Genomic DNA, 9,304 nt, shown 5'->3' with positions numbered 1-9,304 from the left:
AGTGATGTGACACAGCTGGGTCACCGGAGCTGGCAACTCACACGCTCTCCGAGACCGCCGCTGCTGGTCTGCGCGTTCGGGAGGAGTGGCGTCGTAAGCGCGGCAGGCACGCTGGCGCCGGCGCGCGCGCAGCTATTCGCCTTCGCTGCGCAGTCGCCGTCTGACACTGCGCTGGGGCCGCTTGATAGCGCCTCTGACTGGCGTTTGCAGGTGGGTAACGCCTTGGAGAAGGAGAGCGCAAATGCTGCTCGACAGCACGGAAGAACCGAGTAGCTTATCTCATCCGATCCCCAAGTTGTTGCCTGGCAATTAGCAGTTCAGCGTACGACGAATGAACAGAAGAAGCCTAATAATCCTTGACCACCTGGAAAGCTAAGAATGATCAGCTGAACCTTTGCTAACGCTACGTATATACTGGCATAGCCGAGCTAAACAACTGCAATTTTTTTTTCGCGTGCGCGACACCATCTAGCGACGGCGTCAAAAAAACTTACATTAATAAATATCATTACTCAAAGCTGTTGCTGTTTGAGAGAGTGTTTGAGCTTGAGCAGAAAAACAATATTTTTCTTTAAAGCAATATTTATAAAAGGCGAGGAACGCTTCGTTTTGGAGTATACGGTCCCCGAGCCGACGACGCAGGATGCGCGTCTACTTCCCGAAAGCTCTCTGCTTCCCGATTGGCTGTCCTCTTCCTCTCGGCGGTTCTCGGTGGGAGAGCTGGACCCTCCTCTCACTTTTGTGGCGTAGGCACTGCACAACGAACGCGAACGAACAGAGAACTCCGATCGCCCGCCATGCCGCGTTTCGCATTCGCTCTGTAAGTGCACTGCACTTAAAAATACCCCTGCAACAGGTAAGTCAGACTGACGTCACCATGAACTCTATTGTTGACCGGACACAACCAGACTGCGGCGAGACGCACGTGTTAGGCAAACCGCCTGGAAACGGCAACATGGTGGCCATAGCAATGGCGCCGAGCTTCGTTTCCCATGTAGGCCATCTTTCTCCCTCCCGGGACTGAGACTCGAAATATTAGGCGCGAAGTGGACACGGACGGAAAGGGAGATACACACACAGCGGACTGAAACGGCGTGGTGCCAGACGCAGCGCGCGTAGAGAACACCTAAATAAAGTCTAGACAAGGGAAACTGCACATTTAACAGTGCAACGAAAATAAGTGGAGCGGTGGCGTTGTGAAGTAAGTTTTACGACCGAGAGAAGGCGCTGCTACAACTATCATCGTGATTACGCTGTGGCAATATGGCTGCTGCATTGCCGGTGGGCGCGAGTGCTCGCCCGCTGGTTCGGGGCATTTATTAGACAGCTATAGTTTAGCGGAATAGCGGGATAGAAATTCACATGCGCAGTACCCTAAACGACCTGTAGGGTTTACCGCACGCACGCTATTTTTCAGATTTAGCGTTACCGCGTTTGCCTGGTTAACGTAGTGTACGTAAAACATGGCGGCGGTTGTAGACGCCAGCTTCGAACTGAATTTAGCGTTGATATGGACGGATCCACTTCTTTCGTAGCAAACGACTGTGTAAAATGGCTTCGTTTGCGTTCAGGTAGCTTCGACGTTCGAGTAGTTAGCTTAAATAAGTTAGCTTAGTTGTTGAGATCGCTTCCCACTTTGAACGTCCCTAGGCCTAAGTAGAAGATCGGTGTAAACAAATCTGCAACATAAAATGTTTGGCTTTTGGTGCGTGGTTCACATTTATTTACTTTTATTGTTACTAAAAAAAGTAGCAATATTGCTGCGTGCGGGCATACAGGCGAGCATTCTCAGTATTTTTTCTTTTCATTTTTTTAACGCATTCAACCTCCGCCAGATGACGCCAACGTTCCAGCTTCCAAATCTAATCAAACCTTTATTTGTCGCAAAATATATAAACGCATTGGGGTTAATATATACAGAAGGAGGTCCCATAGCACAAGGCTGAAAGGGGACCTCCTGTCAGAAAATTAAATGTTGATAAGTACATCAAATATTGAGGGACCCTTAATCTTCGCCTTTAAGAGTTGAACGCGATAGCGAAATCCGGCCCCTAGTGCGCACTTCAACCACTAGTACATACTTATTAATGTGTATTGTTACACACACACGCACACAGTCACGCACGCGCGCGCGCAATGTATCTATAGTAATGGTACAGGTTTTCGATTTAAAGCACTTCCCTGTGCAAGAGTCGCATGGCATCCGAGATACACGCCCCGCGCCCGCCACCTCGGAGGCCATGAAGAGTCGAGACATATTTCTCACAATGCCTCGCAGTTGGCAGCACATTATCTAGCGTTTGCTGTTTGCTTGATCAACGCCTCCTCTAGAAAGCAGGCGTTGGCTTGATATGTTTTCCGCTAGATGGACATAGTTGTCCATTTTTAGAGCTGTTTGAAAGTTCGTGTGTGTTTTTAGCGACGATGGCTGCACTATCCCGGCCTTTTTCGAAGCATGGCGTCGCGCAAAAAAAAGCGTAGTTTGATGGCCTCACCAATGCGCCTACAAATCGCCGAATGGGCTCATTTTCGTCGTGACACCTGCCGAACAAAATGCGTTAAGGAGACTCCTTCCACTACATGGCATTTATGCAGTGCTTCCTTCCGAAGCAGCTGCAAGTAACATCGTGGATTTGTGGTAGGGCATCTCCTTGTCACGCAAACGGCCCGGGTTCGATGCTTAGTGGGACCGAAGGTTTTTATTGTTTATTTTGTTTTCATCTTAGTCGATTTTTCGCTCACAAGCGTCGGTAGCAACGCCGACACCGTCGCTGACGCCGACACCGGAATTTCTGCGACACGAGCTCTCTAACGCTACCGCGTTAAAATGACAACTAAAAAGCGTTAACTAATTATTTATAGTAATAAAAACAACGCAAACCTGCAATAAAAAACGCCAGTAAAAACGGTAACAAAACAACGTTCAGAAATTATACACAGCTATGAAAAGAACGCAACCATACAATAAAAATGGCAGTAGAATCGGGAACAAAATGACGTTATTTAAGGACACCCAGCTATTGAAACAACTCCAACGTGCATGAGTATAAATGTAAAAATCACGCACAGAGTAATACCTCGAAATCTAAGAGAACGCCGATATAGAAATACAGATGAGTTATGATTGCGAAAGAAGATGTTGAAGTTCTTTTTTAAAAGCAGCTAATGACAATTGGTTAGTGTTTCGTGGTATTTAATTCCAAAATTGAATAGCTGGAATTATGGTAGTATGTTTGCCATAGTCAGTGCGTGCATGCGGTAGTAAAAAGTTGTTGTTTGAGGCAAACCTGGTAGGATTACAGTTTAACAGTTGAAATTTTTCCAGAACATTGGCAGTTATGGTACCGTTGAGACACTTAAGTACAAGAATCTCCAGTTTATATTTGAATAAATTACACACTGTTAGTACACTATGTTGCTGATAAAGTGGGGACGCGCAGGTGATCGGTGAACTGAATGTTAGGATGCGAATGGCTTGGTTTTGGAGACGTTGAAGTGGAAGGATACGATATGGATAGGTATTCGCCCATGACGTGATACAGTACCTGATATGACTGTGGATGAAGGAGTAGTACAGGTTAAGCAAAGTCTGCAAGTTGAAGAATGATCGTGCTTTAAATTATGTTCCGATACCATAAGCAATCATCTGCCTTATAAGTGAAATGTGATGATGGTACTTAAGATGAGCATCTAGGACTACTCCAAAAAATGTGCACTTAGTAGTACTAAGATGGCTGTGACCGTTGATAGTAATAGCGGGTGCAGGCGAAAGAGCGTTATGACTAGAATGGAAGAGAATGAACTGTCTTTTATTGGTATTAATTGTTGAACCGTTAGCTGTGCACCAGTTCTGAATGGCATAGAAGTCAGAGGACAATTTATTAGTTATCGCATCGTTGCACTTGTCTTTAGTAACTATAGTTGTATCATCTGCGTATCATCGGTATCATGTGCGGGCACGTAAATGCTATCCCGCTAAACTTAAACGCGCTGTCGGCCACGAACGTTTGCGGCACGGTAACGCTATTCCCTTAACCTCCACTCTAAACTATAACTGTCTATTGACTGCTGGCCCGAGATAGTAGTCGTGCGCACGGCAGCCTTCCATCATGACAAATATTTCTGCGATATCGCGAGGTGGCCGAGAGGTCTCAATTGAAAAGAAAACGCCAAGCAAGTAAGCCTTCATGGTAATTGCATGGCAGTCGCGAATGTATCCGCTGTGATTAAGAAGAACGACGTGGGTTCGCGTGCGCGGGCAGCTGGCGCGAAGTGAAAGAAGACAAAGCACAGAATAACAACAGCTGGCCCAGTGGTCGTGCGTTGTGTCTGTTCTTTCTTCCTTAGAATGACGCACTCTATGGAAACTGAACCTTAAGGCTTAAACCACCTGTCCTCGTGGGTCGTCGGCATTGCGCCCTTATGAAAATGTGAGACGAGTTCAAAAAGAAAGTCTAATGACTTCTGACATTTCAGTCATTTGACGCTCTAATGTGTCCCTTTAGAATTTTGTAATGTATTTGAAATGCCATTCAAAAACATATTGGCCGATCATTCTGATGCGTATTAACATGTGATAGTCTGATGCGGATTAACATGTGATAGTCCGATGCGTATTAACATGTGATAGTCTAGTGAGCATGAAACGACCTTTGACATCAACACTCATTTGATTCTCTAATGTATTTCTTCAGAATTGTTTTAATGTACTCATAATGTCATTCAAAAACATATTGGCCACCGTCATTCTAATGTGGCCTTATGAGTGACTTTCTTGTGAGTATGAAACATCCTGTTTGCAATGACCCTCGGCCAAGCTTGTGCTTCGTGGCCAATGACATTCATAACATTCCTGAAACAGAACTATTACAGTGCATGATAAGATTTATGATATGTCCGGATGATAGTACGGAATCACATATTAGTTGTGCCTGACAATGTGTTTGCTGGTTGATACACATGCAGCCAAGCATCATACAAAAGTGCATGTATGCACCTTCTACGACACTTGTGCTGTACAAAGACATTTCTCAACAAAGAAAATGGATAAAAACATTTATTGACTGGGAAACATGCAGAGGTTAAATGAAAGAAAAATATGGTGTACACCTGTCATATCTTCGTTTCGTTTAATCTGTCTACTTAACATTGATGACAGATTGCTTTTGATGCGCAGGGTCCTTGTAGGGAATCCATGTATGTGTATCCATGCATGTGTATCCTGCACGAAAGATCGCAGTAAATATATAAGAGTTGCAAAGAAAACTTTATCCAACACATCGTGCACCTTAGAACACTTAGATGTACTGCCAAGGCCCCGTGCAGGTAGTTGACAAAAAGCACTTTTGTGAAGTTAGAGTTAGTCAAAATTGCATCTTATATCGCATTTCCAATAGAAACTTTCAGCAAATCATGTAAGAAAACAGGAAAACAACACAGAAGGTCAAGTCCAGCATCAAGTATACATTAATGGAGTTACGTCTAGGGTCTTGTTTCTTTGATCTTAGAATTCCCTCAAAAAAGTTGCAATAGGTTCATGAGCAGGCGCAACATGTCGAAGCTCTTTGTAAAGATTGAAACAAATGCCTACCATAAAATATAAGCTCGACCAGGCTCACAGGTAGAACGCTCCCATCTTCGTCTGCAAGCTGTCGTCTGCTTCAGTTCCACGAACAGGTGAGATCACCGGGTACATATGTTAAGGATACCAGAAAACATTCATGAGTTGGCGCACCACACAGACCTTACAGCTCACACACAATACATACAATGTATTCAGGCAAGTCTATGTTTATATACCAGCAAGGGCCTTGAATGATGGACTCAGATTGCGCTATAAGAACAAGTATAACCTGAGCAACGGCTCATGGCAGACAACTGTAATGGTGCCATTGCAAGCCGAACTTTCAGAAACTTATGTACTTAGTAAACACTATGTGGTTGGAGAACGTAGATTACGATATAGGTCATTTAAATGACGAAAATTACATCAGCTCTGCTACACAATATAAAATGCATAAATTGATAAAATAAGAGTATGTGTGGCCCATGTGCACACTCCATAATGCCGAGCTTTACATATTGTATTATATGATGAATTTGAGCCGTTTAGGAAAGTAATTCTAGTCGTGTTAAAGCCAATCAATGCCTGGAATATCGGTTTGAATTTGTAGTGCTGCAAGCCATAAAAAAAAAATCGTTAACCACTTTTGTCAGCCTTCTCTAAACTTCTGCACACATAGTTACATATGAGAATTTAGATTTGTTTCCCATAATAATTACTTCATAAATTAAAGTAGCACTCTCACAATGAATGCTACGTCTTAGTCGCACAACCTGCAAATAAGAGCGCTTTTTCAGTTTCATGCTGCCTTAAGAAAAGCTCACAAAAGAAACATGAACTTTAGATAAGCACATAATTGAGGTGTGCTTTTGCCACCCCCAGCACAGTGGATAAAAAGCTCTTGGAACAGTGCTGCTTAACCATTACAACAACTTCTGTTAATATAAACCAGTATGCTTCAGGAAACAATATAACGACGGGAAAAATATTTCACATCATTTTTCTCAAACACAAATATTGCAACAAAGGGCACCTTGCCAAACGCAACTGACATATTTGTCTAGAATTGATAATTATATACATCTTGTGCTCTTTCAAATTACTGTACACATGGTGTTAGTACCAGAATATAACGTAATTCACTGACTTGTATTATCTTCAAGTGGGTTCACCCAACGCAAGTTCGTTTCTCGTAGCAACGACCTTGCACAGTCAGATTAAAATCCTAACCATAGTGCAACTAACTTCTAACAAAAACAAGCGCGGTGCAGTAGTCGCGGAGAAAGCCACAAACACACGCCACTGAAGAGCACCGCGCGCGCATGTGCAGCCGCAGCGTGTTTTTATATCTTCCCCCCCGCGTACTACATGCCAATTATTACTGAGTTTCCTGAAAAGTTACTTCATTTGTACCTGCATCATGAGAAGGCTAGGCGATGAACGTTATGTTTAAAGCAGTTCTATTTCCGAAGTGATAAGCCATCGTACAAGTAGCTTCAGGCGATGATCTCGTGCAGTATACAGCTGTAGTCGATCTCAATAACTTTCGACGACGCTAAGAAGTTTATTTACAGAATCACAACTCGGATACAAAAAATCTTGCAAATTATTCTTCCTTCGGTTTACGATCGCTTCTGAGCGGCGGAATGCCAAGAGCGGGCCACTTTCTCTCTCTCCTCGGTCGCGACCCGTCCCCCCTCTCCGGGAAAGAGCCATGCTCTCAGTCCTTCCCTCCTACCTCACCTCCCCCCTCCGGTCCCCTACGCCCAAAAGGGCGAGTGTTGCCCTCCCTGCGACACATACATCGCGCAGGCGTCCCCAAGGTCAACCAGTTCCCGAGTAGAGAAGCAGCAGCGGGAAGCGGGCGGGCCGAGCGACAGGCATTCTTGGAATCGAAAAACAGCCAAGGAAGAAGAGCGCCATGACAAGAAACGCTTGCGTTACAGAAGCGAGCGGAGTATCGCGCAAAGCAACGCGCCTTCATCCACCCGTTGCAGTTGTAGGTAGTGAACGCACATGGTGAGTGCTTCATACAACCGTATAAAGTGCACAGAAAGCATTGAGCATAGCGTAAAACATACCTGTCTATCATCCTTCCTCTGGCCATCATCCCCGCAGAGTGAACACACCGCCCAGACGATCACACTCGGTTCCTGCGTAAAAGACGTCATGTAATGAAGTAACCTAGCTGTGTAATTCAGAAATATTCTAGAACTTACCAAAATCAGGCATCCACTGTGCACTCTTCAGCTTTACAGTCCACAATGTACCGTACACTCGGCGACAGTCTTGTCAAAAGGCTGCTGTACGTCCGCACTCGCCTTCAGTCACGAGACTAGGACCTAGATCGTCTTGGAAGGTACACTTGACATTGAATCAAGTAACCAACGTGCATAATCGATAAACGTGGTAACGAAGCATTGCAGAACACAGCATGGCACACACACACACAAACCGCGCGCATCGTGCACCCGCCAAACAACTAAAGCGCCCCTAAGGACAACTTTTCTTGGCAATGAAGGGAAGGCTACGGGGGCGGAGCTACTGCACATGTACTGCTCCGCGAAATAGTCCGGTTCGGCGCGCGTTTCGAATTTAGTTTTGGTTTGTGAACCTTCCGTACCTCATGTGACGGCCATTTCATTGTTCGAGCGGCCGTCTCAGGCTTATACAGCCATTTGCTAGTGAAATTCGTCAGAAGCTCCCAAGGCGAGTCGTCGGGAAAGGTGGAGGGTGACGAGCGCTCACTTGAAGACGAAGGCGCTATTTTGACTGTGAGGTGCACGTAAAAGGTGCGACGTTTTCACTAGTGCAAAAACGCGAAATGACGCTGCATAAATCAAAACAAATATAAATATCTCCTTGGTGCGCGCTGACCCTCTCTTCAAACAGCGATCCGTAGAAAATAAAGCAATGTTGTTGTTTTTATTTGTCACTGTACATAAAAAAAGTGTATTTATGGCTTTTTTAAACCCGTGTGTGCATGTTGGGAATGTGTTATGGCTGTTCGATTTTGTTATACAACTATACATTTTGTTTTGTCAAAAGAAACGCTTTTTTGTTTCAAGTTACTGCCCTCTCCCGTGGATAGAAAGAGGTAGGGATTATGATAGGAGGAGGGAATGGGTAGGGTGTGATAGGCGACACCCAACGTTGCACACAGAGGAGGTGAATGGGACAAGGAAGGAGTGAAGGGAGAGAGGAGTTGACGCCGTGGAGAACGGAAGAGAGTCGCGTGAAGACGACATTACGAGGAGGCGGGGCGGGAGAAGGATGTACGCGACGTTGGGCCAAATCGAACTTTGGTTGTCGGCTGCTTCTGACCAGCGTTGCAACAGCGAGGAGAGATAGAGACAGTAGTTTGAGGTTGGGAAAAACGCTTGTCCGCGTATCTTTGCAACCAACAACATTCTGTTTTGGACATATATGTAAGTGCACCATGCATAAGAACAGTCCCTAATTTTTATCACAACAATAACGAACTTTTTTTCTGTACGTCACCCATTGTCCACAGTTCCAATTCTTCTCCGCCCCCCAAAATCCTTCGCGACGCCGTGCGGGTAATCCCCACTCTCCTCCGTTAATTTCTACTGGACAAATGGGCAACACGGGCCCCTGAGCGAGTGTTCGCAGTGTCACTTGATCATATCTGTTCATATTTGCATATGTGATCGACTCATGCCTTTTAAAAATAAGGAAATGCTTACTTCTATTATACGGCAGGTAATATAATGAACATTG

At 44.9% G+C, this 9,304-nt stretch overlaps 1 long non-coding RNA gene across 1 annotated transcript; it reads right to left on the bottom strand.

The window, feature by feature from the left end:
- Nucleotides 1–5,062: 5,062 nt before the first annotated feature.
- On the bottom strand, nt 5,063–8,030 carry LOC125757692 (uncharacterized). Its single transcript, XR_007415440.1, has 4 exons — nt 7,783–8,030; nt 7,645–7,716; nt 5,591–5,655; nt 5,063–5,221 (listed from the first exon to the last, which is right to left on the bottom strand). It is a non-coding gene; the product is annotated as an uncharacterized LOC125757692 (long non-coding RNA).
- Nucleotides 8,031–9,304: the final 1,274 nt, after the last annotated feature.

This window comes from Rhipicephalus sanguineus, chromosome 1 (assembly GCF_013339695.2).
Source record: "Rhipicephalus sanguineus isolate Rsan-2018 chromosome 1, BIME_Rsan_1.4, whole genome shotgun sequence".
Lineage (NCBI taxonomy): Eukaryota > Metazoa > Arthropoda > Arachnida > Ixodida > Ixodidae > Rhipicephalus > Rhipicephalus sanguineus.
Note: the sequence above shows the minus strand (reverse complement) of the source record. Positions and strands in the feature narration are given on the sequence as shown.